A 27029-nucleotide genomic window follows, 5' to 3' on the forward strand; every position below is an offset into this window, starting at 1 on the left:
CTGTTCACAAAACTTCTCATAAATGACTTATTTATCACCTAATTGATGAAAATAACCTTTTAGCACATTTACAAGCAAAATAATCACATAAAGTAATTTGTTCCTGATTAACTTCATTTCAACATTACTTTTCCTACCTTAATTATATTATATTTTTGCTCTTTAGAAGTTTAAAAATGTAACATAGGTAAGACGAAAACAGAGGTAAACAGGTGAAAAAGCTTTGTGAATCATGCCCATTAATTGTTAAGTTGTCTTCTCGCTGTGGTGGATCTCTTGTGAACTATTATATCACAGCATGGACTCATCGCAGATTTATAAGCAATGTAACCAGTGGTAAAAAGCACTAAATCCTGCACCCTTCTGGCAATAATTTTTTTAATGAGCCCGCTTTTTTATTTAACCATTTAAGCCCACTGGGATTTTTCACCTTATGCATCAGAGCAATTTTCACCTCCCATTCATTCGCTAATAACTTTATCACTACTTAACACAATTTATTGATCTATATCTTGTTTTTTCCGCCACTAATTAGGCTTTCTTTGGGTGGCACATTTTGCTAAAAATTATTTTTTTATAAATGCATTTTAACAGGATTAATAAGAAAAAAATGGAAAAAATTCATTATTTCTCAGTTTTCGTCCATTATGGCTTTAAAATAATACACGCTACCATAATTAAAACCTATGTATTTTATTTGCCCGTTTGTCTCGGTTATGAACCATTTACATTTTGTCCCTATCACAATGTATGGAACCAATATTTTATTTGGAAATAAAGGTGCATTTTTTTAGTTTTGCATCCATCACTACTTACAAGCTTATAATTTAAAAAATGTTCGTAGTATACCCCCTTCACATGCATATTTAAAAAGTTCAGACCCTTAGGTAACGATTTATGTTTTTTCTTTTTTTAATTGTAATTTTTTTTCCATTAAAAATTTTATTTAAGTAATATTTTGGTGTGGGAAATTAACAGTTAGGACCATATGCAATTCACTTTTTCACCTGAGTTTTCTCCTAGGTGATAATTTTTCATCTTCAAATTAAAATAACTTTCCAGCACATTTCAACTAAAAAGTACAAAAAAGTAAATGAAAAAGTACTGTCAAAATTATTTGGATCATTTTCTTGCTTTCCGATGGCTTAAAATGCATTGTATTGACAAATTTAAAAATATCACTCAGGAGAAATCTCAGGAGAAAAAGTTAATTGCATATGGGCCTTAATGTTTAATGTTATTAGATGTATACATTTTAATGTAAAATGTATGTAGATGTAGTTTTACTATTCGGCCACAAGATGGCCACCTTGAGTTTATTTTTTTCTCCTTGTGCTTCTCGATCACCGGAAGCACAAGGAGGACGGGGAAACTTTTTTTTTTTTGCAGAAAGACTGAAGCCTCTAGTAAGAGAGCTTCGGTTTTTCTGCTGGGGACACAGATCGGTGATCGGGAACCATGTTGCCGTTCACTGATCCCAGGGCTACCGGGGGACAGCCCGGGGGCACACCCGCAATCGCGCGTGGGAGCAGCCGCGTGGACGTGAGGAGCATGTCCGGGCGGCTGAAATGGTTAAATTGTAATATATATATATATATATATATATATATATATATATATATATATATATATATATATATACATATCTCTCACATTTGAAGGAGACAAAATTGAGGTCCCAAATTATTCAAACAAGTAAAACAGCATAAATTATGTTCCAAGTGCAAATAAACAAAACTTTATCACCACACACATGAGATGGAAGTCAATGGAGATTTGAAATTCTGTTTAAAAATTGCAAAATTCTGTATGCAATTGTGTCTGTGCAAAAAATAAACCATACATCTTGCAGAACAAATTCACATATCGCATGGGATTTCTTCAATGACTATCATAAGCTACTGTGTAAAAAAAAAGCTAGTAAAAACCCGAAGGTGAATGTGCATTAGCACCTGGAAAATGTTTATGCACTGTTAAAGGAAACCTAAAGTAAACCTAATGTGGCCAGTTTAACTTTCCTGGGGCTTCTTCTTTCTCCCTGTAGTCCCCTGAAAGTTGCATGTGTGGCCTTGGGTCATGCGCATGTTCGATAGCGCTTCCGATACCGGGAGCTTCCTGCACTTGCACTGTTTGTAAAAATTGCAACTGTGCACTTCTGGTTGGCTAACTTTCAGAGAGGCGCAGCTGCTGAATGAATCAGTGCGGAACAACAACAAGGGACCTGAAAGACTATGGGGGACTGGAAGAAGCCCAAGGGAATTTAAACTGGCTACATTAATTTTACTTTAGATACACTTTAAAGCAGAGTTCCCCAACCCTTTCCTCTAGGCCCACCAACAGAAAACCACACACACAGAAAACCACACACAATCACAGGTGAGGTAATTAGTGTCTCAGTAGAGCTGATTAACTACCTCTGTGGATTTATACAAAACATGCACTGTTGGTGGGCCTTGAGGACAGGGTTGAGGAACACTGCTTTAAAGGACACCCCAGGTGAAGATAAACTAATGAAATAAACAATTGTTTCTATCCTCCCTCTACTAAAAATGACTTTTGAAGATATTACACAGTTTTTATTTATATTTAAATCTACTTTTTAAATTTTTACTGTTTTCTTATTTTTGTTCAATGACACATTCATTGAAGTACTCCAGAGCTAAAAATCTATGAACTATTGTCCCTTTTTATCTTTTTCCTGCTCTCAGAAGCCATTTTCTGCTAGGAAAGTGTTTTATAGTTTTAATTTATTATCAGTGAGGGACACACTGTAATCTGATCCAGTCCTGACTCAGACAGGAACTGACACATACATACCTGATGTTTAACTCTTTCAGGTAGAGAAAGAAAAATAGGAACACAGCATAGTTATTTGTGTGCTTGGCACTGTACATACAAATGTCTATCTCATCATGTCACCACGGGTAACCTTTAAGGACTATAGTGTTGTGACCACCATACATTATTTTCAATTATTATTTAACCACTTCCCGACCGCCGTATGTACAATTGGCGGCCGGGAAGTGCACCCCGCAAGGACCGCCGTATTGACAATTGGCGGCGGTCCTTGTAGGGGCATGGGCGGAGCGATCGCGTCATCCGTGACGCGATCCTCCGCCTCCGCCTGGCGCCGCTCACCCGCCGCAACATCCCGCCGGCCATACGGAAGCGCCGGCGGGATGTTAACCCGACGATCGCCGCATACAAAGTGTATAATACACTTTGTAATGTTTACAAAGTGTATTATACAGGCTGCCTCCTGCCCTGGTGGTCCCAGTGTCCGAGGGACCACCAGGGCAGGCTGCAGCCACCCTAGTCTGCACCAAGCACACTGATTTTTTACCCCCCCTGCCCCAGATCGCCCACAGCACCCATCAGACCCCCCCCCTGCCCACCCCCCAGACCCCTGTTTGCACCCAATCACCCCTCTAATCACCCATCAATCACTCCCTGTCACTATCTGTCAACGCTATTTTTTTTTATCCCCCCCCTGCCCACTGCTCCCTCCTGATCACCCCCCTACCCCTCAGATTCTCCCCAGACCCCCCCCCCCCAGACCGCCCCCCCATGTACTGTATGCATCTATCCCCCCTGATCACCTGTCAATCACCTGTCAATCGCCTGTCAATCACCCATCAATCACCCCCTGTCACTGCCACCCATAAATCAGCCCCTAACCTGCCCCTTGCGGGCAATCTGATCACCCCCCCACACCAATAGATCGCCCGCAGATCCGACATCAGATCACCTCCCAAATCCATTGTTTACATCTATTCTCTCCTCTAAACACCCACTAATTACCCATCAATCACCCATCAATCACCCCCTATCACCACCTGTCACTTTTACCTATCAGATCAGACCCTAATCTGCCCCTTGCGGGCACCCAATTACCCGCCCACACGCTCAGATTGCCCTCTGACCCCCCCTTATCAATTCACCAGTGCATTAATTACATCTGTTCTTCCCTGTAATAACCCACTGATCACCTGTCAATCACCTGCCAATCACCTATCACCCATCAATCACCCCCTGTCACTCCCTGTCACTGCCACCCATCAATCAGCCCCTAACCTGCCCCTTGCGGGCAATCTGATCACCCACCCACACCATTAGATCGCCCGCAAACCCGCCGTCAGATTACCTCCCAAAAGTATCGTTTACATCTGTTATCTTCTCTAAACACCCACTAATTACCCATCAATCACCCATCAATCACCCCCTATTACCACCTGTCACTTTTACCTATCAGATCAGACCCTAATCTGCCCCTTGCGGGCACCCAATCACCCGCCCACACGCTCAGATTGCCCTCTGACCCCCCCTTATCAATTCACCAGTGCATTAATTACATCTGTTCTTCCCTGTAATAACCCACTGATCACCTGTCAATCACCTGCCAATCACCTATCACCCATCAATCACCCCCTGTCACCCCCTGTCACTGCCACCCATCAATCAGCCCCTAACCTGCCCCTTGCGGGCAATCTGATCACCCACCCACACCATTAGATCGCCCGCAAACCCGCCGTCAGATTACCTCCCAAATGTATCGTTTACATCTGTTATCTTCTCTAAACACCCACTAATTACCCATCAATCACCCATCAATCACCCCCTATCACCACCTGTCACTGTTACCTATCAGATCAGACCCTAATCTGCCCCTTGCGGGCACCCAATCTCCCGCCCACACGCTCAGATTGCCCTCAGACCCCCCCCCCCTTATCAATTCGCCAGTGCATTAATTACATCTGTACTTCCCTGTAATAACCCACTGATCACCTGTCAATCACCTGCCAATCACCTATCACCCATCAATCACCCCCTGTCACTGCCACCCAACAATCAGCCCCTAACCTGCCCCTTGCGGGCAATCTGATCACCCACCCACACAAATAGATCGCCCGCAGATCCGACATCAGATCACCACCCAAGCGCAGCGTTTACATCTATTCTCTCCTCTAAACACCCACTAATTACCCATCAATCACCCCCTATCACCACCTGTCACTGTTACCCATCAGATCAGACCCTAATCTGCCCCTTGCGGGCACCCAATCACCCGCCTACACGCTCAGATTGCCCTCAGACCCCCCCTTATCAATTCGCCAGTGCAATATTTACATCTGTCCTTCCCTGTAATAACCCACTGATCACCTGTCAATCACCTGCCAATCACCTATCACCCATCAATCACCCCCTGTCACTGCCACCCATCAATCACCCCCTGTCACTGCCACCCATCAATCACCCGCTGTCACTGCCACTCATCAATCAGCCCCTAACCTGCCCCTTGCGGGCAAACTGATCACCCACCCACACCAATAGATCGCCCGCAGATCCGACATCAGATCACCACCCAAGCGCAGTGTTTCCATCTATTCTCTACCCTAAACACCCACTAATTACCCATCAATCACCCCCTGTCACTGCTACCTATCAGATTAGACCCCTATCTGCCCCTAGGGCACTCAATCACCCGCCCACACCCTCAGAATGCCCTCAGACACCAGCCCTGATCACCTCGCCAGTGCATTGCTTGCATCTATTCCCCCCTCTAATCACACCTTGAGACACCCATCAATCACCTCCTGTCACCCCCTAGCACACCTACCCATCAGATCAGGCCCCAATTTGCCCCGTGTGGGCTCCTGATCACTCGGCCAAACCCTCAGATCCCCCTCAGACCCCCTTCCGATCACCTCCCCAGTGCATTGATTGCATCTATTTTCCCCTCTAACCACCCCCTGAGACACCCATCAATCACCTCCTGTCACCCCCCTAGCACTCCTATCCATCAGATCAGGCCCAATACAACCTGTCATCTAAAAGGCCACCCTGCTTATGACCGGTTCTACAAAATTCGCCCCCTCATAGACCACCTGTCATCAAAATTTGCAGATGCTTATACCCCTGAACAGTCATTTTGAGACATTTGGTTTCCAGACTACTCACGGTTTTGGGCCTGTAAAATGCCAGGGCGGTATAGGAACCCCACAAGTGACCCCATTTTAGAAAAAAAGACACCCCAAGGTATTTTGTTAGGTGTATGACGAGTTCATAGAAGATTTTATGTTTTGTCAAAAGTTAGCGGAAATTAATTTTTATTGGTTTTTTTTCACAAAGTGTCATTTTTCACTAACTTGTGACAAAAAATAAAATCTTCTATGAACTCGCCATACACCTAACAGAATACCTTGGGGTGTCTACTTTCTAAAATGGGGTCACTTGTGGGGTTCCTATACTGCCCTGGCATTTTAGGGCCCCTAAACCGCGAGGAGTAGTCTAGAAAACAAATGCTTCAAAATGATCTGTGAGTAGGACGTTGGGCCCCTTAGCGCACCTAGGCTGCAAAAAAGTGTCACACATGTGGTACCGCCGTACTCAGGAAAAGTAGTATAATGTGTTTTGGGGTGTATTTTTACACATACCCATGCTGGGTGGGAGAAATTTCTATGTAAATGGACAAATGTGTGTAAAAAAATCAAACAATTGTCATTTAGAGAGATATTTCTTCCACTTAGCATGGGTATGTGTAAAAATACACCCCAAAACGCATTATACTACTTCTCCTGAGTACGGCGGTACCACATGTGTGGCACTTTTTTACACCCTAAGTACGCTAAGGGGCCCAAAGTCCAATGAGTACCTTTAGGATTTCACAGGTCATTTTGCGACATTTGGTTTCAAGACTACTCCTCACGGTTTAGGGCCCCTAAAATGCCAGGGCAGTATAGGAACCCCACAAATGACCCCATTCTAGAAAGAAGACACCCAAAGGTATTCCGTACGGAGTATGGTGAGTTCATAGAAGATTTTATTTTTTGTCACAAGTTAGCGGAAAATGACACTTTGTGAAAAAAACTATTAAAATCAATGTCCGCTAACTTAAGACAAAAAAATAAAAACTTCTATGAACTCACCATACTCCTAACGGAATACCTTGGGGTGTCTTCTTTCTAAAATGGGGTCATTAGTGGGGTTCCTATACAGCCCTGGCATTTTAGGGGCCCTAAACCGCGAGGAGTAGTCTTGAAACAAAAATGACCTGTGAAATCCTAAAGTTACTCATTGGACTTTGGGCCCCTTAGTGCAGTTAGGGTGCAAAAAAGTGCCACACATGTGGTATCGCCATACTCGGGAGAAGTAGTATAATGTGTTTTGGGGTGTATTTTTACACATACCCATGCTGGGTGGGAGAAATACCTCTGTAAATGACAATCTTTTGATTTTTTTACACACAATTGTCCATTTACATAGGTATTTCTCCCACCCAGCATGGGTATGTGTAAAAATACACCCCAAAACACATTGTACTACTTCTCCCGAGTATGGCGATACCACATGTGTGGCACTTTTTTGCACCCTAACTGCGCTAAAGGGCCCAAAGTCCAATGAGTACCTTTAGGATTTCACAGGTCATTTTGAGAAATTTCGTTTCAAGACTACTCCTCACGGTTTAGGGCCCCTAAAATGCCAGGGCAGTATAGGAACCCCACAAATGACCCCATTTTAGAAAGAAGACACCCCAAGGTATTCCGTTAGTAGTATGGCGAGTTCATAGAAGATTTTATTTTTTGTCACAAGTTAGCGGAAATTGATTTTAATTGTGTTTTTTCACAAAGTGTCATTTTCCGCTAACTTTTGACAAAAAATAAAATCTTCTATGAACTCACCATACTCCTAACGGAATACCTTGGGGTGTCTTCTTTCTAAAATGGGGTCATTTGTGGGGTTCCTATACTGCCCTGGCATTTTAGGGGCCCTAAACCGTGAGGAGTAGTCTTGAAACGAAATTTCTCAAAATGACCTGTGAAATCCTAAAGGTACTCATTGGACTTTGGGCCCTTTAGCGCAGTTAGGGTGCAAAAAAGTGCCACACATGTGGTATCGCCATACTCGGGAGAAGTAGTACAATGTGTTTTGGGGTGTATTTTTACACATACCCATGCTGAGTGGGAGAAAGATCTCTGTAAATGGACAATTGTGTGTTATAAAAATTAACAAATTGTCATTTACAGAGATATTTCTCCCACCCAGCCTGGGTATGTGTAAAAATACACCCCAAAACACATTATACTACTTCTCCTGAGTACGGCAATACCACATGTGTGGCACTTTTTTGCAGCCTAACTGCGCTAAGGGGTCCAAAGTCCAATGAGCACCTTTAGGCTTTACAGGGGTGCTTACAATTTAGCACCCACCAAAATGTCAGGACAGTAAACACACCCCACAAATGACCCCATTTTGGAAAGTAGACCCTTCAAGGTATTCAGAGAGGGGCATGGTGAGTCCGTGGCAGATTTCATTTTGTTTGTCGCAAGTTAGAAGAAATGGAAACTTTTTTTTTTTTTTTTCTCTCACAAAGTGTCATTTTCCGCTTACTTGTGACAAAAAATAATATCTTCTATGAACTCACTATGCCCCTCAGTGAATACTTTGGGATGTCTTCTTTCCAAAATGGGGTCATTTGGGGGGTATTTATACTATCCTGGAATTCTAGCCCCTCATGAAACATGACAGGGGGTCAGAAAAGTCAGAGATTCTTGAAAATGGGAAAATTCACTTTTTGCACCATAGTTTGTAAACGCTATAACTTTTACCCAAACCAATAAATATACACTGAATGGTTTTTTTTTAATCAAAAACATGTTTGTCCACATTTTTCGCGCTGCATGTATACAGAAATTTTACTTTATTTGAAAAATGTCAGCACAGAAAGTTAAAAAAATCATTTTTTTGCCAAAATTCATGTCTTTTTTGATGAATATAATAAAAAGTAAAAATCGCAGGAGCAATCAAATAGCACCAAAAGAAAGCTTTATTAGTGACAAGAAAAGGAGCCAAAATTCATTTAGGTGGTAGGTTGTATGAGCGAGCAATAAACCATGAAAGCTGCAGTGGTCTGAATGGAAAAAAAAGTGGCCGGTCCTTAAAGAGACTCCGTAACAAAAATTGCATCGTGTTTTTTATCATCCTACAAGTTCCAAAAGATATTCTAATGTGTTCTGGCTTACTGCAACACTTTCTGCTATCACAGTCTCTGTAATAAATCAATGTATCTTTCCCCTGTCAGACTTGTCGGCCAGTGTCTGGAAGGCTGCCAAGTTCTTCAGTGTTGTGGTTCTGCTATGAATTCCCCCTTTCAGGCCCCTCTCTGCACACTGCCTGTGTGATATTTAGATTAGTGCAGCTTCTCTCTGCTCTCCTATCTTTTACAAGCTGGATAAAGTGTCCTCTGAGCTGGCTGGGCTTTCACATACTGAGGAAATTCAGACAAGGGCAAAGCTGTTTGCAGGAAGAAAAGAGCAGCCTGAAACTTCAGTGCATGAGAGCAGAAGGGGGAAAGAAACACACAAATGATCTCTTGAGATTCAAAAGGAAGGGTGTATACAGCCTGCTTGTGTATGGATGTATTTTCTATGTGTGGACATACTGTACATCAACCTACTTCCTGTTTTGGTGGCCATTTTGTTTGTTTATAAACAAACTTTTTAAAACTGTTTTTAACCACTTTTAATGCGGCGGGGAGCGGCGAAATTGTGACAGAGGGTAATAGGAGATGTCCCCTAACGCACTGGTATGTTTACTTTTGTGCGATTTTAACAATACAGATTCTCTTTAAGGGGTAGAAAGCCCTAGGTCCTCAAGTGGTTAAGACATTTAATAGAGTTAAAAATGATGGACACAGCATTTTCATAAATGTGCATGGCGTACAAAGGACCTCTAACCACCTCACAAAGTAAACTGGTACACGGGGCAATGGATCAAGTTGTATAAGCAACATTCATTATGTGCAGAATAGACATATTTTTGTCTGCCTCTATCTGCTGATCACTATACATGGCATAACTGTATGTCTGTAAGTTTAGTCACATTAGAACTGTGCAGCAATGGATCTAAAGAAAACACACAGATTAAAGAGGCTCTGTAGTGACCTTTAGTAGTATGCAGTAATTTATTCAGTATACCCACCTTCACCCCTCACCCCCTCGAGAATTTTAGGAGACCAGGGGCCATATGCAATTCACTTTTTCACCTGAGTTTTCTCCTAGGAGATAATTTTTCATTTTCAATTTAAAATAACTTTCCAGCACTTTTCAACTAAAAAATGTACCCAAAAGAAGTTGAAAAAGTACTATCAAAATTTTTTTGAGCATTTTCTTGCTTTATGGTGGCTTAAAAGGCATTTTATTGACACGTTTAAAAATGTCAACTTGGAGAAAACTAAGGAGGAAAAGTGAATTGCATATGGGCCCAGGTATATTTTACATTAACTAAATTCTAAGTAACCAAACATTCTGCAGAGATCATCTGACAGGAATAAAGATCACATGATACATGTTTCAGGTTGTAAATTAGTGTGGGGTAAGACTGACTAAATAATTTATAAATTACTTGTAAAAAATAAAAAAAATAAACAATTGTATTCATTACGTTATTCACATTACAGTTCCTCTTTAATGTCATTTACAAATTTCCCTCACCTTCTCCTGACCTTTCAATATCTTCGGCATCATAAAGCAAAGTTCAGTTAAAGATGTGTAAATACTGGAAAAGATTTGGATTTTAAAACATGTTTTCTGCTATGTACATTTGTGTTTTGAACTATAATAGAGTTTTTCTTTTATTTCACACTGTGAGTAATATATATGTGGATTTTCTGCTTAGCAATCAGCGTTCATCAATCAATACCATTGGAGTTAAAGATATGGTTGATGGTTTTGAACGCCAAATCTCCTCTCTTGCAATCAGGTATAAATGACAATTTTCAGGCGCTGTCAGGGAAACCTGTATGTCTTTATCCTTTCAACTGATAGTAGTTTGCTATAGGCTGACATTGCACATGGTGATTGTATTTAGGTGTGACATATTTGTAGGTTTTTTCCTTTGCTAAGTACTTCTTCTATTACCCCTGATTGGCTAGTCTTCTATTACATCTGAGTAGTATTTGGTATACTGAATTTTTTTTTTCTGCTATAAAGTTCACAACTACCCATTACTTTTTCCACGAGCCTCATATGACCTCTCTTAGACATGTGGTCCTGAACAGTGGTTAGGGCAACGAAAAAGATAATATCTGCCTATATTGTATTACCTTTCTGTTCCTATATATGCTATTGCTGTGCTACATATTATTTTGTGTTGCTGAAGAGTTCACAGGCATGATGAGGAAATCAGAACAAAGTGCTTGCCTTATCTGAAAGTAATGATGACTTTACAATGTCCAGATAAAAGGGTCATGCACAATGGAGAACATAGCAGCACTGGGTATGTGGTTATCCCAGGGCAGGGAATGCGTCTTTCTGAAGTGGTATTACCTTTTCTGTTTCTTAGCAGAGCCGTAAAGGCTATAAGCCTCAGCAGTAGGTAAGCCAGTGTTTTGAGGCTGCGGATTCTGTATCTGAATAAAACTTTTCCTTGAAATATGCTTTATTGTTACATTTACAATATACTAAGAAGCTAACACTATGATTTACAGCCATACAGCTGTAAACGTAGATGGTACAAAAAAGCATGTTAGACAAGAAAGCATATTGTTCGTTTCCAGTGACTAGAGTCGGTGTACAGAGCTTTGCATTGTTGCATTGTTCTTGTCGCAGTATGTTTGCATTATTACATTGCATTCACACAGCTACAATACACGAGCAATGCGATTTAATGACAGCAGACTAGATATTGCCACTCCAGGTCTTCACTTTATTACATGGGGCCATTCCTCATTTAACAGAAAAAGAAATGCGTAATGTCCCCTTCCAACTCTTACATTATCATTTTTCTACAACCCCGTTAACAAAATTTTTTTCAGCATAGCGTTGCATTTCTTGTATTATCATTTCTTTACTCAACACCTTTTAAGAGAATAAAAGAGACAATAATTGGATGTTCAATCTTAGCAGATACATACATAGAAGATTACAAAGGTTGGGGCAAGTTCCTGTTATGCTTAGGCTTTGATTTTATGCTGCAAGATCAAAATATTAAATTAGAGACAACTCCAAATGCAGCTGATTTAATGACATATTGCTGCTTGCATAGTGTACTTTCAGCTTATTTGAGTTTCATTGAATTACCCTTTTTTAACCTTATGTGCTATGTTCTGCCCATCAAGTGACTATATTATGTTTGCAATTCTGCATGAGTCTGCAAAAAAATTTGACCATAGCATGTTTTATGGGCTTTGGAATTTCCATAATAAAACAGTATTATAGTAGTGATAGCTACAGGTCCACGAGACCACTTAACCTGGATGAAATCAATGTAAGCATATTAAAGCTCTGTAATAGATGTCAGCAGCACTATATAAATACATAATACCAACAATAATAATAATGGGGCTACGAATCAACTGTATTAAAAAGTCAATGCTTAATTAGGTTAATTGACACTTACTTTAAGTAAGAGTAGGATTATTCTGCTTTAAGGACCACTATTGTGAATAACTGTAACATTTGAAATACATACATTGAAAATGTAGATGTCTCCCGGAGTAAAATGCACTATAATAAATTACATATTTTTTATGTATGTCACTTCCTGTAAGTAGTACAAAGCTGACAGATCTGACAGGTTTTTGACTAGTCCATCTCCTCATGGGAGATTCTCATTATTACCTTAGGATTTATACAAAGATGCTGGCCTGCCTCCCTGCTTGTTTTCACACTATTTTGGCAGTTGGACAGAGCAAATGCCTTTCAATATGCACTTTTGTAAATAAAGAAATACATGAGAATTCTGCCATTAGGAGATGGACTAGTCCAGTCAGATCTGTCAGATTTTCACTACATACTCTAAGTAACAGGGGCATAGGAAAAAAAGTAATTTCTAGTGCATTTTACTCTGGAACAAATATACAATTTATATGCATGTATTATATAATTTACTTTTTTTTGTGATAGCTGTCCTTTAATCATTTCAGCCCGCGGGTATTTTTCACCTGATGCACCAGAGCAATTTTCACCTCCCATTCATTCGCCAATAACTTTATCACTATTTATCACAAATAATTGATCTATATCTTGTTTTTTCCACCACCAATTAGGCTTTCTTTGGGTGGTACATTTTGCTAAGAATTATTTTTTCTAAATGCATTTTAACAGGAATTTTAAGAAAAGAAATTGAAAAATGCATTATTTCTCAGTTTTCGTCCAATATAGCTTTAAAATAATACATGCTACCATAATTAAAGCCTATGTATTTTATTTGCCCATTTGTCCCAGTTATTACACCATTTCAATTATGTCCCTATCACAATGTATGGTGCCAATATTTTATTTAGAAATAAAGGTGTATTTTTTGTGTCCATCACTATTAACAAGCTTATCATTTAAAAAATGCTTGTAATATACCCTCTTCACATGCATATTAAAAAAAGTTCAGACCCTTAGGTAACTATTTATGTTTTTTTTATTGTAATTTTTTTTCATTAATAATTTTATTTGGGTAATTGTTGGTGTGGGAGGTAAACAGTTTATTTTAAATGTAATATTGTGTGTTTATTTTATAAAAAAAAAATGTATGTAGATGCAGTTTTACTATTTGGCCACAAGATGGCCACAGTGAAATTTTTATCTTTTAGTATCTGGAGGGTGGGAAACGTTTTTTTTTTCTCAGAAAGACTGTGGCTTCTTTTCAGAAGCCGTGAGTCTTTCCACCAGGGACTTAGATCAATGAATGGGAATTATGTTCCTATTCATTTATATCCGGGCTAACAAGGGGTGGCATGGGAGCACGCGGGCGCATACGCGATCGTGCACGAAAGCTCACAGCAGACCCCTGAACATGACAATCACGTCCAGGCGGCATAAATGGTTAAAGTGGACCTGAACTCTTGCAAAAGACACAAGGAAAACATAACAGAAATGCGCCCTGTCTGTATTTAAAGAGTTTAGCCTGTTTAATTCCCCTCAAAAGTGTCTAATCACTAGTTGTAATTTGATCCTCCCCGTGTCACATGACTGCCTATAGCAGATAAGCAGATAACAGCCTGTCTTTAACTCTGGAGTTATTTTAAGGATTGAAGAGTTAACTTAAAGACAGGAGAGTTAACTTTAGGTTTGCCTGAGTTAAAATGTTTCCTGAATACAACATGTCTCATCACCATGGTGATAACTCTACAAACGTTATTAAAGACAGGAGATAAGCTTAGTGAATTGAGGCTATTGGCCTCAATTCACTAAGATCATGCTGGAGATAATAAGGCAAGAGAAAACTTACCTCCACGCAGTGAGAAAGTTATCTTATCACTTCATTCCTTAAGTTACCTCCTCTGAAGTTAAGTTACCTCCTCTGTAGTTAAGTTACCTCCTCTGTAGTTATTTTCATATGCAGTTAATTAACAGCCTGTCTTTAACTTTAGAATTGTGGAGTTATTTTAAGGATTGAAGAGTTAACTTAAAGACAGAAGAATTAACTTTAGGTTTGCCTGAGGTAAAATGTTTCCTGAATATTACATACCTCATCACCATGGTGATAACTCTAGAAATGTTATTAAAGAGAGGAGATAAGCTTAGTGAATTGAGGCCAATGGCCTCAATTCACTAAGATCATGCTGGAGATAATAAGGCAAGAGAAAACTTACCTCCACACAGTGAGAGAGTTATCTTATCTCTTCATTCCATAAAATACCTCCTGTGTAGTTGTTAGTAGATTGTAGTAAAATATTCAGGATACCCATTTTTATGGTAATTTTCCTTGTTTTTGCTTCAGAAAACTTCCTATATCTAGATGTATGTAGCCCCACCCTCCCAGCGATCCTTAGCCTTGGCTGTTTAGCTATGTGGAATTCTCCACCTAGAGAATTCTGGGAGACCAGGTATATGTTGCACTGGCTTTGGAAATTTTAGTAAAAAAATATTTTGCAGAGCTGCACCTGACAGGACTAAAAATGTTGCCACCTGTTATAAAGGACAGAATGTAAATCAGGGTGAGGAAAGATTTTACAATGGGCAAACACTGACTACAGCATTTATGAATGAATGTTGTAAAAAGAAAAGATGCAATTGTATTCATTATGTTATTTTCACTACAGTTTTGCTTTAATTTCAGCGCGTTATAGTGGTGTCCTGTAATGTCTCCACTATTGCTGTCCATTGTCCTTGGTTACAGTCATGTCCACTGTAGCTGCTTGTATTGCCCTTCATTGCCTCATACAATGTTGTTTTATAAAGTACTATGTTGCCCCATCTATTATAATAGTCTCTAATACCCCTTGTGGTGCCCTCTGTTATTGCTGTGCCCCCCTTGCCCAACATACACTGAGTAAAGAGCAGGAGAGGAGTGAGTCAAAGTGTTTAGTTTTCTCACTTCTTCTGCCAGTGTACTCCGTTCCAACTGATCCAGAGCACAAGCCTTCTTTTTGCATTGTTTAGACATTATACTTATGTTTCATAAATGAATGTTTAGCAATTCTCCTTTGCTTCTGTGTGTAGATTCTTGCAGGGACGTATTGTACAATGTTTGGTTATTATACCTGTTTTAGATATTTTAGCTTTGGAGCTTCAATCAACAACAAAAAACAACTTTCCACAAATTGTATATTTCATTCTGGCCACTTTACTAGGATACAAGTAGTTAAATATCAGTACTAACTTTGTAATACTTTTCATTGGTGAGGTCTTTTATATTGGCTGCGGCTGACACCTCATCCCTTCAGCTGGATGCTAGTACAATTCATTATTCATTCTTTTGTGAACAAAGTCCACAGCTCTATTGAGTATTGCACTCGGAACAACTACAAAAGAAGTAAGGTCACACCTTGCTATAGATCACTTCTATTTAGAAAATAATATTACTTTGAGAATAAAATGTATTTGTTCTCAGTTTAGATGAATAATATTAAAATACTCCCACTGCACACAGCTCCTTTCAAAAATACAAAGGGAGCACATTAAGCACACTAATAAATTAATTGTATTCAGAGAAGTGTCAGCTGAAAATTATGAAAGCATCCAGCTGAAGTGGTGTTAGCCTGTCAGGATCTCCAAGGGGCACACCTTTCACTCATTATTATATTTCTGTACATCGTATTGTATAAGCTCAGCTGTACTGTGTATAAAGATGGACATCAGCAAGCTCTTTTCATTAAAGCCTTTCTCTGGGTAACAACAAACTTTCCTTAGCAGACAGTTTTCTTGTTTACAAAGTACACTATCCATGTTTTAGACTTTTTTGCAGGCATTTTAGTAGGGAGGCTTTTTGATCTCTTTCAGCCTCTTGTACACTCCTAGGCATTCTCGATTACCATGAGCTTGCTGGGTAATCTGTAATTCTGGGTGTTTCAAGTCCTACCCCATAGAGCCATATTAATCCATGTCATGCACTGATGAGGATCAACCAGTCTGAAATAGTCTGTATTCATGTTGGGTTAGTTTGGCTCTGTAATATTTACAGGCTGACACATCATTGCATTCCAGTGGTTCTAGCGATGTGTTTAGCTATCAGGGACAACAAAGAGATGCAGCAGTGATGCATCGTGGGATACCTCAGAGCTCACGCCAGCCTGAATTACCGCAAATACCTTCTGTTCTGAGAAGGCTTAACTTCTGTTTTAGATATCATTTTAGTAGGGAGGCTTTTTGATCTCTTTCAGCCCCTTGCACACTCCTAGGAGTTCTGAATCACCATGAGCTTGCTGGGCAATCTGTTCTCCAACAAGAGAAGAATTAAAGCGGATCCGAGATGAAAAACTAACTATAACAAGTAACTTATCTATATATCTTATCTAAATGTAGAACAGAGGCGCCAGCAGGATAAAAGTGGAGGAGGCAGGTCCACCACTTCCTCCAAGCACTTTTAAAGATTTTAACAACTTTTATCCTGCTGGCGCCTCTGTTCTACATATAAACATACTGTGTCCACTCCTGGTGGAGGGGAGTACTACCCCTTTTCTTGGTTCTTTACTACAGAGAGCAACTTCTTAATCCTGAGTGAGGACAGGCTTAATCTCCTCAACTGCCTTTATAGTGGTTGCCTGAATGGTAACCCATGTTTGTGAGTATAATTCCTCTCACTTTAACCAATCATCTGTAACATACTACACCATATTGGGCTCTCGGTTTTCTCTTTTTATATCTTATCTAAAGTTTAGATAGTTTACACAGCAAATCTAGCTGCAAACAGCTTTAATAGAATGTGATTATTTCTTCCTGTGATACAATGACAGCAGCCATGTTGTTTGTAAACATTACACAGAGGCAGGCTTACCTGCATCTTGAGCAAAAAAAACCTCCTCCCCCCTCCTCCTCCCTCCTCCCCTCTGCCTTGGAAATATCTGGCTAGTAATACCTCCCCCTTCTCCTGCTCAGACTGAGCTCCCATGAGCCCTTGCTACTGTCTGAAAGTGCCTTGGCTCTCTGAAAACCTGTGGGTGTGGCTCGTTTAGTTTATAGGGAATTAGAGTATTAAAACAAGAACAAACAAGTATTTTTCTTGAGGAATGCCCTATAAACAATAGGAAAGGAACACAATTATGGAATGAGTAAAAGTTCATCTCGGATCCACTTTAAGGTAGCTATTTGTTTATACTGCCACCTGATGTGGTCAAAAGATAGAGCCCTCTCTGCTGGTAATCTGATCAGAGAGACATTGAATCCTTCCACATACTGCACATCGATTTTGAATAGATTTCAGCAAGAAATTTATTGGAAATCTATCGAGCTGCAGTGTTGGACTGCTTGATGCAGTCCAACATTATTGCGCAGTCGATCTATTGCCACTCCTGCCCTACCTCTAATCAATGGAGATTTTCCATCCAGTTAAATTAATAATGTGCTGAGTAAAATGGTTGTAAAACTTATTGAAACCTGTTGTCTGTATGACTCAAATACATACAGAATACAATCCACCTTTTTAACCAACATGCTACCATTGGTCCTCTATCTCAGGGAGCTGTTCTTGGAATTATGGATTTTGAATCATTGATGATGATATTGCCATCTACCTATAATATATTCAAGATCTGGCTGTGCCTATAGGGGCACTTGTTTTTTTCTGATGAGGTTTATTTTTATTCATAATCATTTTGCTTTTGGACAAGACTTTTTTATTTCTAGTGGGTGAAAGTGGCAACGGGAGCATAGATTGCACCACAGTACATACATCTTTTCATTGCAAAATATCACACTGGAATAACTCGATATATGTCACGCAAAACCTATAGCCTTACTCCACTTTATAGATGATATTTAGACCTTTTGGTATGCAATTCAGAAGGACCTTGTTCAATCCTGCAATCATCGATTTACAGCCCACAATAAAACTCAACTCACTCTTATCCTAAGATTTATATTCTGGGTATTACCATACACATTACACAAAATAACCTACATACCTCAATTTGCAGAAAAGAAAGATGTCTGTTATCTACAGCCAAGCTATGTAGTAGAGCTGGTTGTGCCCTAATTTGATGGTCTGAAATATGAAATCCCTTATAATTACCCTCACCAAAGGATGGTACAGCCAACAAATAGCCAATGTCCGAATTGAGAAAGCAAACATCATTCCCATCATCCCCAGAGCTAAACCCCTGCACCATAAGCAGAACCATGAAGAGAACAGGGTCCCACTAGTTGTCCCCATGTACAAAATGGTGAATCAGCTAACATGGTATGTATACCTGTTTATGTGTGCAAAATGCCCCAAAGGATTATAGGTGGTGGAAACAGAGTAGGCACTGCACCAGCAAATGAAAAGGCATAGGTTCTCTACTGACAACTGAACTGATAGTTCCTTTAAGCCTCATACGCACGAGGCACAGATGTCTCACAAGAGACAAAAAAAAAAAGCAGCGACAGTTCGTCGCCAGGTCCCTCTGTGCAGCAGCCGTACACACGGCGCGCAGAGGGACAGAGATTCGGTGGAAGCTGTCCTTGAAGGTTCCTCCCCCCCCCCGCCGGAAGCTCCGTTCATGGAGTATGGGTTGCTGTCGCTAGTCCGCCTACACACACAGTACGCGTGGCGGACTAGCAACAGTTGCGGCGAAGTTGCGGCGACAGCTGTTGCCGGCGATTGGCCACGTCAATCGCCTGGTGACAGCTCTGACTGGCTACGGTTCATGGCGCGTGCCTCATACACACGGGGGACCTGTCGCCGCAACATGCGCGTGCCACGTGTTTGTGGCGACAGTTGTGCCCCATGTGTATGAGCCATTAGCAGCACATTTCTGTTGCTGAGGATTTAGTTTAAGTGACTTATAAGTGACCTCAAATTACAGAGGGATAAAGCAACGTGGGAATCACAGTTCCTATCTAAATATTCAAAACTGTAGAACAACATATGACAAAGATCAATTAATTAATTAACTCATCTTTTTTCTACCTTAAAATTATATTGTGTCTGCTATGCTTAAAAAACATTATCTGAATGAATCCTGAATTTATACTCTTTCCATACTAGGTCAGACCTTCCAAGGTATGTGAAGATTCCTCAAGAGGACTTCACAGACTAAAGTAAGTAACTTTACAACATCTTCATAAATTGATTTATATTAAAAAAAAAAACATCTCTATACCTTCTTCTGATTACCAAATGTAAATAGGTTGTGCATTAGGAGTCAGGACCAGTACCCATGATGAGAATCAGAAAAATATATCTTATCACAGGGCTTATCAGTCCAGGAAACTCATTTATAAATAACTGGGGAGGGTTCACACTTACTACGTGCAGACATTGTGCTCGTCATTTTCCTGCACGACACCACATGCATCCATCTACATTATAACACACGTACTTAAACAGACAAATACATGATTTTCAAGGGGAAGCGCATGCAGTGTGGGGTAAGGGAGTACATGGAGTACGTTTTTTTCCTGCGTACTGGTACCAAACTAATGTGAGCCAGCTCATTAGTATGGGCTGTTACATCTTGAGAGAGGAATTGGAAAACCACATGCAATTTCATCAAGTTTGGCCCTCAAGTTGTGTGTGTGCAAAGTGTATGTGTGTTTGTAAAGTGTAATGTGTGCAGTCCATTTGTGTGACTTTGGCATTGCCATGGAATCCATAGTATGATGGCGTGCTATGCAGTAAGGTACCATTTCCTTAAACACAGTCTCATATATATAATGTTCATATATATATATATACTGTACGTATATATATATATATATATATATATATATATATACATACAGTATATATATATATATATATATATATATATATATATATATATATATATATATATATATACACATACAGTATATATATATATATATATATATATATATATACATACAGTATATATATATATATATATATATATATATATATATATATATATATACAGTGGCTTGCAAAAGTATTTGGCCCCCTTGAAGTTTTCCACATTTTGTCATATTACTGCCACAAACATGAATCAATTTTATTGGAATTTCACATGAAAGACCAATACAAAGTGGTGTACACGTGAGAAGTGGATCGAAAATCATACATGATTCCAAACATTTTTTACAAATAAATAACTGCAAAGTGGGGTGTGCGTAATTATTCAGCCCCCTTTGGTCTGAGTGCAGTCAGTTGCCCATAGACATTGCCTGATGAGTGCTAATGACTAAATAGAGTGCACCTGTGTGTAATCTAATGTCAGTACAAATACAGCTGCTCTGTGACGGCCTTAAAGGTTGTCTAAAAGAATATTGGGAGCAACAACACCATGAAGTCCAAAGAACACACCAGACAGGTCAGGGATAAAGTTATTGAGAAATTTAAAGCAGGCTTAGGCTACAAAAAGATTTCCAAAGCCTTGAACATCCCATGGAGCACTGTTCAAGCGATCATTCAGAAATGGAAGGAGTATGGCACAACTGTATATCTACCAAGACTAGGCCGTTCACCTAAACTCACAGGCCGAACAAGGAGAGCGCTGATCAGAAATACAATCAAGAGGCCCATGGTGACTCTGGACGAGCTGCAGAGATCTACAGCTCAGGTGGGGGAATCTGTTCATAGGACAAATATTAGTCGTGCACTGCACAAAGTTGGCCTTTATGGAAGAGTGGCAAGAAGAAAGCCATTCTTAACAGAAAAGCATAAGAAGTCCCGTTTGCAGTTTGCCACAAGCCATGTGGGGGACACAGCAAACATGTGGAAGAAGGCGCTCTGGTCAAATGAGACCAAAATGGAACTTTTTGGCCAAAATGCAAAACGCTATGGGCTTGATTCACAAAGCGGTGCTAACCTACTTAGCACGTCTAAAGTCTTTAGACGCGCTAACCAGGGTGCTAAGTAGATTAGCACCGGATTTCTAAATCAGATCGCGCGCTAACTTTGCGCGCGCAAAGTTTTATGCGTGCAAAGTTTTTACGCGCGCTAAGTCCCATAGGCTTTAATGGGCACTTCGCGCGAAGCGCCCTGCGCTCTGTGCAGTACACGCGTAAAGTTTTACGCGCATAAAGTTTTGCGCGCGTAAAGTTTTATGCGCGAAAAGCTTGTTTAGACGTGCTAAGGGGGTTTTCACAGGCGTGCTAACAGTTAGCACCGCTTTGTGAATCAAGCCCTTTGTGTGTTGGAAAACTAACACTGCACATCACTCTGAACACACCATCCCCACTGTCAAATATGGCGGTGGCAGCATCATACTCTGGGGGTGCTTCTCTTCAGCAGGGACAGGGAAGCTGGTCAGAGTTGATGGCAAGATGGATGGAGCCAAATACAGGGCAATCTTGGAAGAAAACCTCTTGGAGTCTACAGAAGACTTGAGACTGGGGTGGAGGTTCACCTTCCAGCAGGACAACGACCCTAAACCTAAAGCAAGGGCAACAATGGAATGGTTTAAAACAAAACCTATCCATGTGTTAGAATGGCCCAGCCAAAGTCCAGATCTAAATCCAATCGAGAATCTGTGGCAAGATCTGAAAACTGCTGTTCACAAACGCTTTCCCTCTAATCTGACTGAGCTGGAGCTGTTTTGCACAGAAGAATGGGCAAGGATTTCAGTCTCTAGATGTGCAAAGCTGGTAGAGACATGCCCTAAAAGACTGGAAGCTGTAATTGCAGCAAAAGGTGGTTCTACAAAGTATTCACTCAGGGGGCTGAATAATTATGCACACCCCATTTTGCAGTTATTTATTTGTAAAAAATGCATGGAATAATGTATGATTTCCGTTCCACTTCTCATGCGTACACCACTTTGTATTGGTCTTTCATGTAGAATTCCAATAAAATTGATTCATGTTTGTGGCAGTAATGTGACAAAATGTGGAAAACTTCAAGGGGGCCGAATACTTTTGCAAGCCACTGTATATATATATATATATATATATATATATATATATATATATATATATATACTAGCCGACCCGCGGCGTAGCATACGCCGCATTAGAGGGTAGAGGGCAGGAAGGGGGTATTGGGCACAGCGGCGGGGAGGGGGGTTTGACCCTCTCTCAACTGGGTCCCCATGTGTGCTCTACCTCCAGCTTAAGCTCAGCAGGAACCCCCCCCCCTCACCTGGGTCCCCTATGTGCACTCCCCCTCCAGCTTAAGCTCAGCAGGAACCCCCCCCCCTCACTTGGGTCCCCCATGTGCACTCCCCCTCCTGCTTAAGCTCAGCAGGAACCCCCCCCCCCCTCACCTGGGTCCCCTATGTGCACTCCCCCTCCAGCTTAAGCTCAGCAGGACCCCCTCCCCCTCACCTGGGTCCCCCATGTGCACTCCCCCTCCTGCTTAAGCACAGTAGCAGCCGCCACTATTAGTAAGAGGCAGCGGGCGGGGATGACTCACCTCTTCCATGTTCCATCATGCGTTCCACTGTCATCACTTCCTGCAATGCCGCCCACTGTATTGGTGTAATTTGCCTTTTTTAAAATAGAAGGAAATCTACAATAATTCAGCTATAAGTGAACATTTGTGGTTACACACAATGCACTGCTACTAAATATGAAAATCATTCCTTTTTTTACTCTTGGGAAGTCAAGCAAGCTTATAGCTTTAAGTTTTACACAGTCATATAAAACCCACATGTGACAGCCTATTTCAGATGTTTGGTCCTCATCAGTGTATAGCAGGGATTGATAAGGCTTGGACCAGTACAACAGAGTAACCAAGCAGCTCAGGGTGACCCAAACTACTAAGAATGTATAGGAGGATAAAAGAGACCAAAAAGCCCTCCTACTAAAAAAAGCAAAGCTAGGTGTAATTTTCCTTCTTAAATCAGAAGCAAATCTGCAATAATTCAGCTATAAGTGAACATTTGTGGTTACCCACAATGCACTGCTACTGAATATGCAAATTATCCCTCTTTGCCCTTGGTTTGATATGACAATACTTCTTCTTCTTGCTTGGACCAGCCCCTTCTTCTTACTTGGACCGGCCCTGGGGGCATGGCGCTACTTCTCCTTCTTGCTTGGACCAGCCCCTTCTTCTTGCTTGGACAGGCCCTGGGGGCAGGGCGCTACTTCTTCTTCTTGTTTGAAGGTTGAGGCACTTACTCTATTATATATATATATATATATATATATATATATATATATATATATATATATATATATATATATATATATATATATTTCCGCTAATGACACAACTCTCTAATCAATGTCAGTCTAATCTATACAGTCACAAAGCACTTACAAGAAAGTCAAAGTTTTATACTACCTGATGTGATTTTACTTTTAGTTAATCAATTTCTGCATTCTGCAATCATAAACTTTAATTACCACAATGTCTCCAGTCCTAATTCCCTTATATATCTATTACACAATGCTTATGGTTCCCAAGGCATGCTGCAAACAACTTTTTCTCTTCATAGCTGTATTAGTGAGAGAAGGGAGAGAAATTGGAGAGATAGGGAAAGAGATAGTTAGGAGGTCTGTTAGCTTGCTCCTTGCTGATATTTGTTGATGAAAATCACCCAAAACTGCACTTTTGAGAGCTTATGTTCTTCTGATTTGTTTTTTTGTGTGTCTGCCACTGACACTGCATATACAGCCCTGTCTGTCACAGCTGGCCCTTGCTAATTGCTGTACTGTGTCAGGCCCAGCACATTCAGTGCATACCTTTCACTGCCTCTGTCTGACTATAATATTATACCACCAGCATATAAAGTGACTGCACTTTATATTATACCACCGGGTCAAAAAAGTGTTCAGTACCTCACCTTTATCAAAATGAATGAGGCATGGATCACGGAGGGCTACTGCCTGCCCGAAGACTAAGTCAGTCCCCACACACAGCATCTCTCCCTGCATGCCATGTGACTGCTTGCCCCAAGACTAAGTCAGTCCCCACACAGCATCTCTGCCTGCAAGCCACTTGACTGCCTTCTCCAGCACCACCAACAGGGTCTAGGACTCCAGGTGGATTCCTGAATTTTTTTTGGCTGCTACCAAACATAATAATAATTTTTCTGGTGCGTGTACATGCCTGCCTAATTTTTCTGGCTGCTCTGCAGCTGCAACAACAAAACAAAAGGCATGTACATGTGTCAATTCCCCTTCGTGATCATTACCTTGCCACGGTGAAGGGGCTTGCATATTACAATGAAGCAATGACCGGCTATACAAATGTATTGGGGGGCACACCTTACCCAAGATAATAAGGTCGTTGCTTCATTGTGGTCAGTTGTTCTGTAATTGAGCTACCTCAGCCCAACCATATGGGCTTGAAAACCGCCATCGCCTGTACTCTCGCCATCGTGCGCACCAGTTCAGCACGGCCATGACTACACAAACAGCTGTTTGCAGAGCGTTACACAGTGAGTTTGGTCTGTCAGTGTGAAGCAGTTCACTACTTACACTAACTGCTGATCCATGTATGCACACGCAAGATGTTTTCAAGCACTTTAGACCTCCAATTTAGCAATGCAATATGATTTCTGCCTGTTAGCAATTATAACCCTGCTGTGCGTCAAATCCGTAATTTTCCCCGGGACTTTTGGCATGTATCCCACTCTGCCATGCCCCCTCTAGCTGTTAGACCCCTTGAAACATCTCTTACATCAGTTTTGTGCCCAGAAACAGTGTTTGTAGTTTTTCAAGTTCGCCTGCCCATTGAAGTCTATTGTGGTTCGAAAAGTTTGTAGGTTCGCAAACTTTTTCGGAAGTTCAAGTTCGAGGTTCGCGAACTGAAAATTGGAGGTTCGAGCCATCTCTAATAGCAGCCCAGTTAGCTGTTAAATACGATTGGCTACATTAGCTGAACTCCAGGCTTTCTGATTATTGTCTTGGCAGGTTAATTCACAAACGCCTGACCCAGTACCTCAATGCCAACTCACTGCTAGATCCATTGCAATCTGGATTTCGGCCTGCCCACTCAACCGAAACTGCTCTCACCAAAGTGGTCAATGACCTTGCCTTTGCTAAAGCTGAAGGTAAATACTCCATTCTCCTCCTTCTTGACCTTTCAGCAGCTTTTGACACAGTAGATCATCTCCTACTCCTCCAGTCCTGACCTCTGCCACCGCCAAACTCCTCATCCATGCCCTCATAATTTCCCGCCTTGACTACTGCAATGTTCTGCTGTCTGGTCTCCCTATGACCCGAACAGCCCCACTGCAGTCCATCATGAATGCAGCAGCCAGAATTATCCACTGCTCCCATCGCTCCACCTCGGCGGATCCCCTCCGTAAATCCCTCCACTGGCCTCCTATCCAGTCCAGAATCAGATTCAAGATACTGTGTCTGACCTACAAATCTGTCCACAAAACCTGTCCAACCTACATTTCCAATCTTACTCAGAGGTACACACCTAGCCGCTCACTCCGCTCTTCCAATTAACTTCGCCTAACTGCCCCCCGCATCACCCAGTCCCATGCACCCCTCCAGGACTTCTCAAGAGCTGCTCAAACACTATGGAACTCCCTACCTCCACCCATTAGGGCAGCCCCCTCCTTCAACATCTTCAAGAAAGCCCTCAAAACTCACCTTTTCACTCTGGCCTACTACCCCTCACAAGTGCTCTAAACCCACATCTGAACTCTGGTCCCCTACCTTTCGTGTCCTTACCTCTCCCTCTAGATTGTAAGCCTTTGGGCAGGGTCCTCCTCCTTTTGTGTCCTACCTGATCATGCACCTCCATTACTGTGAACTGATGCTAGGCATCTGAGTGAACCTAACTTGCCTAATCTCCATGCTCCAATCCAGTGACTGAGTAAGCATTACCTTGTACTCATACTGTGCTGTGTGATCTGGTTTTCTTGTATTCCTGTATTGTCATATTACTGTATGTCACCCCTAAATATTGTCTGTAACCTTAACTAATGTCCAGCGCTGCGTAATATGTTGGCGCTTTATAAATACAATAAATAAATAAATTTGGTAGTCCGCTAGGGTTTCTTCTTTCTCATATAATATAAGGGTCCTGCAGCGAGCAGGATATGAAGTCTACCATTTTTATTTCCTTGTAAACATTGTCTGCCTCCAGTACATTAAGCCATTAACTCAAAATAAGTAGGCAGAGCAGGTGCTTTGACTAAAGTCTGACCAAACTTGTTTATAAGTTTATATTTCAGACGGTAAAGAAGCCAAAAAGATCAACAAGACAGCCGGGAACTTGGCATTAATTAAAGTAAATACATATGACAGGCTCCATATACCTCTTATTACAAGGTCACTTTAATGAATAAATTATGCAGCTGCTGCTGCTTCTAAGAATTATAAATAAGTTTTGGCGTGTGCTGTTTTCACTTCTGTGCTCTTGTGTACTATTGGCTGAGTAGTGTAATGGTTAAGGGCTCTGCCTCTGACATGGGCGACCAGAGTTCGAATCTCGGCTCTGCTTGTTCAGTAAGCCAGCACCTATTCAGCAGGAGACCTTAGGCAAGTCTCCCTAACACTGCTACTGCCTATAGAGCGCGTCCTAGTGGCTGCAGCTCTAGCGCTTTGAGTCTGCCAAGAGAAAAGCGCTATATAAGTGTTTGTCTTTTACTATTGAGTGCTCTGCTGCTGTTGCCTGCCTTATTGTCGGCCCTTTTGATTGTGCATGTGTGATACATTCTGTCTAGTGTTGTATGGTGTGCTGCCTGCCCTGTGTTTACTAAACTTTACTAAACAGCCTCATAAAAAAGAGAACCTGTACTGAGGATAAAT

The 27029-nt window shown here is 41.0% G+C and overlaps 1 protein-coding gene across 3 annotated transcripts in view; it reads left to right on the top strand.

The window, feature by feature from the left end:
• CDH20 (cadherin 20) overlaps positions 1 to 27029 on the top strand; it is a 556554-nt gene that overhangs the window by 267573 nt on the left and 261952 nt on the right. For 2 of the 3 annotated variants that reach the window (XM_068236743.1, XM_068236744.1), the window contains exon 2: positions 19399 to 19451. The exons of the other annotated variant lie outside the window; for it this stretch is intronic. The gene's annotated coding sequence lies outside the window, so the exon portion shown is untranslated. The remainder of the gene's footprint in view (positions 1 to 19398; positions 19452 to 27029) is intronic. 3 annotated transcript variants of the gene reach the window in all.

This window comes from Hyperolius riggenbachi, chromosome 5 (genome assembly GCF_040937935.1).
Source record: "Hyperolius riggenbachi isolate aHypRig1 chromosome 5, aHypRig1.pri, whole genome shotgun sequence".
In the NCBI taxonomy this organism is placed as follows: domain Eukaryota; kingdom Metazoa; phylum Chordata; class Amphibia; order Anura; family Hyperoliidae; genus Hyperolius; species Hyperolius riggenbachi.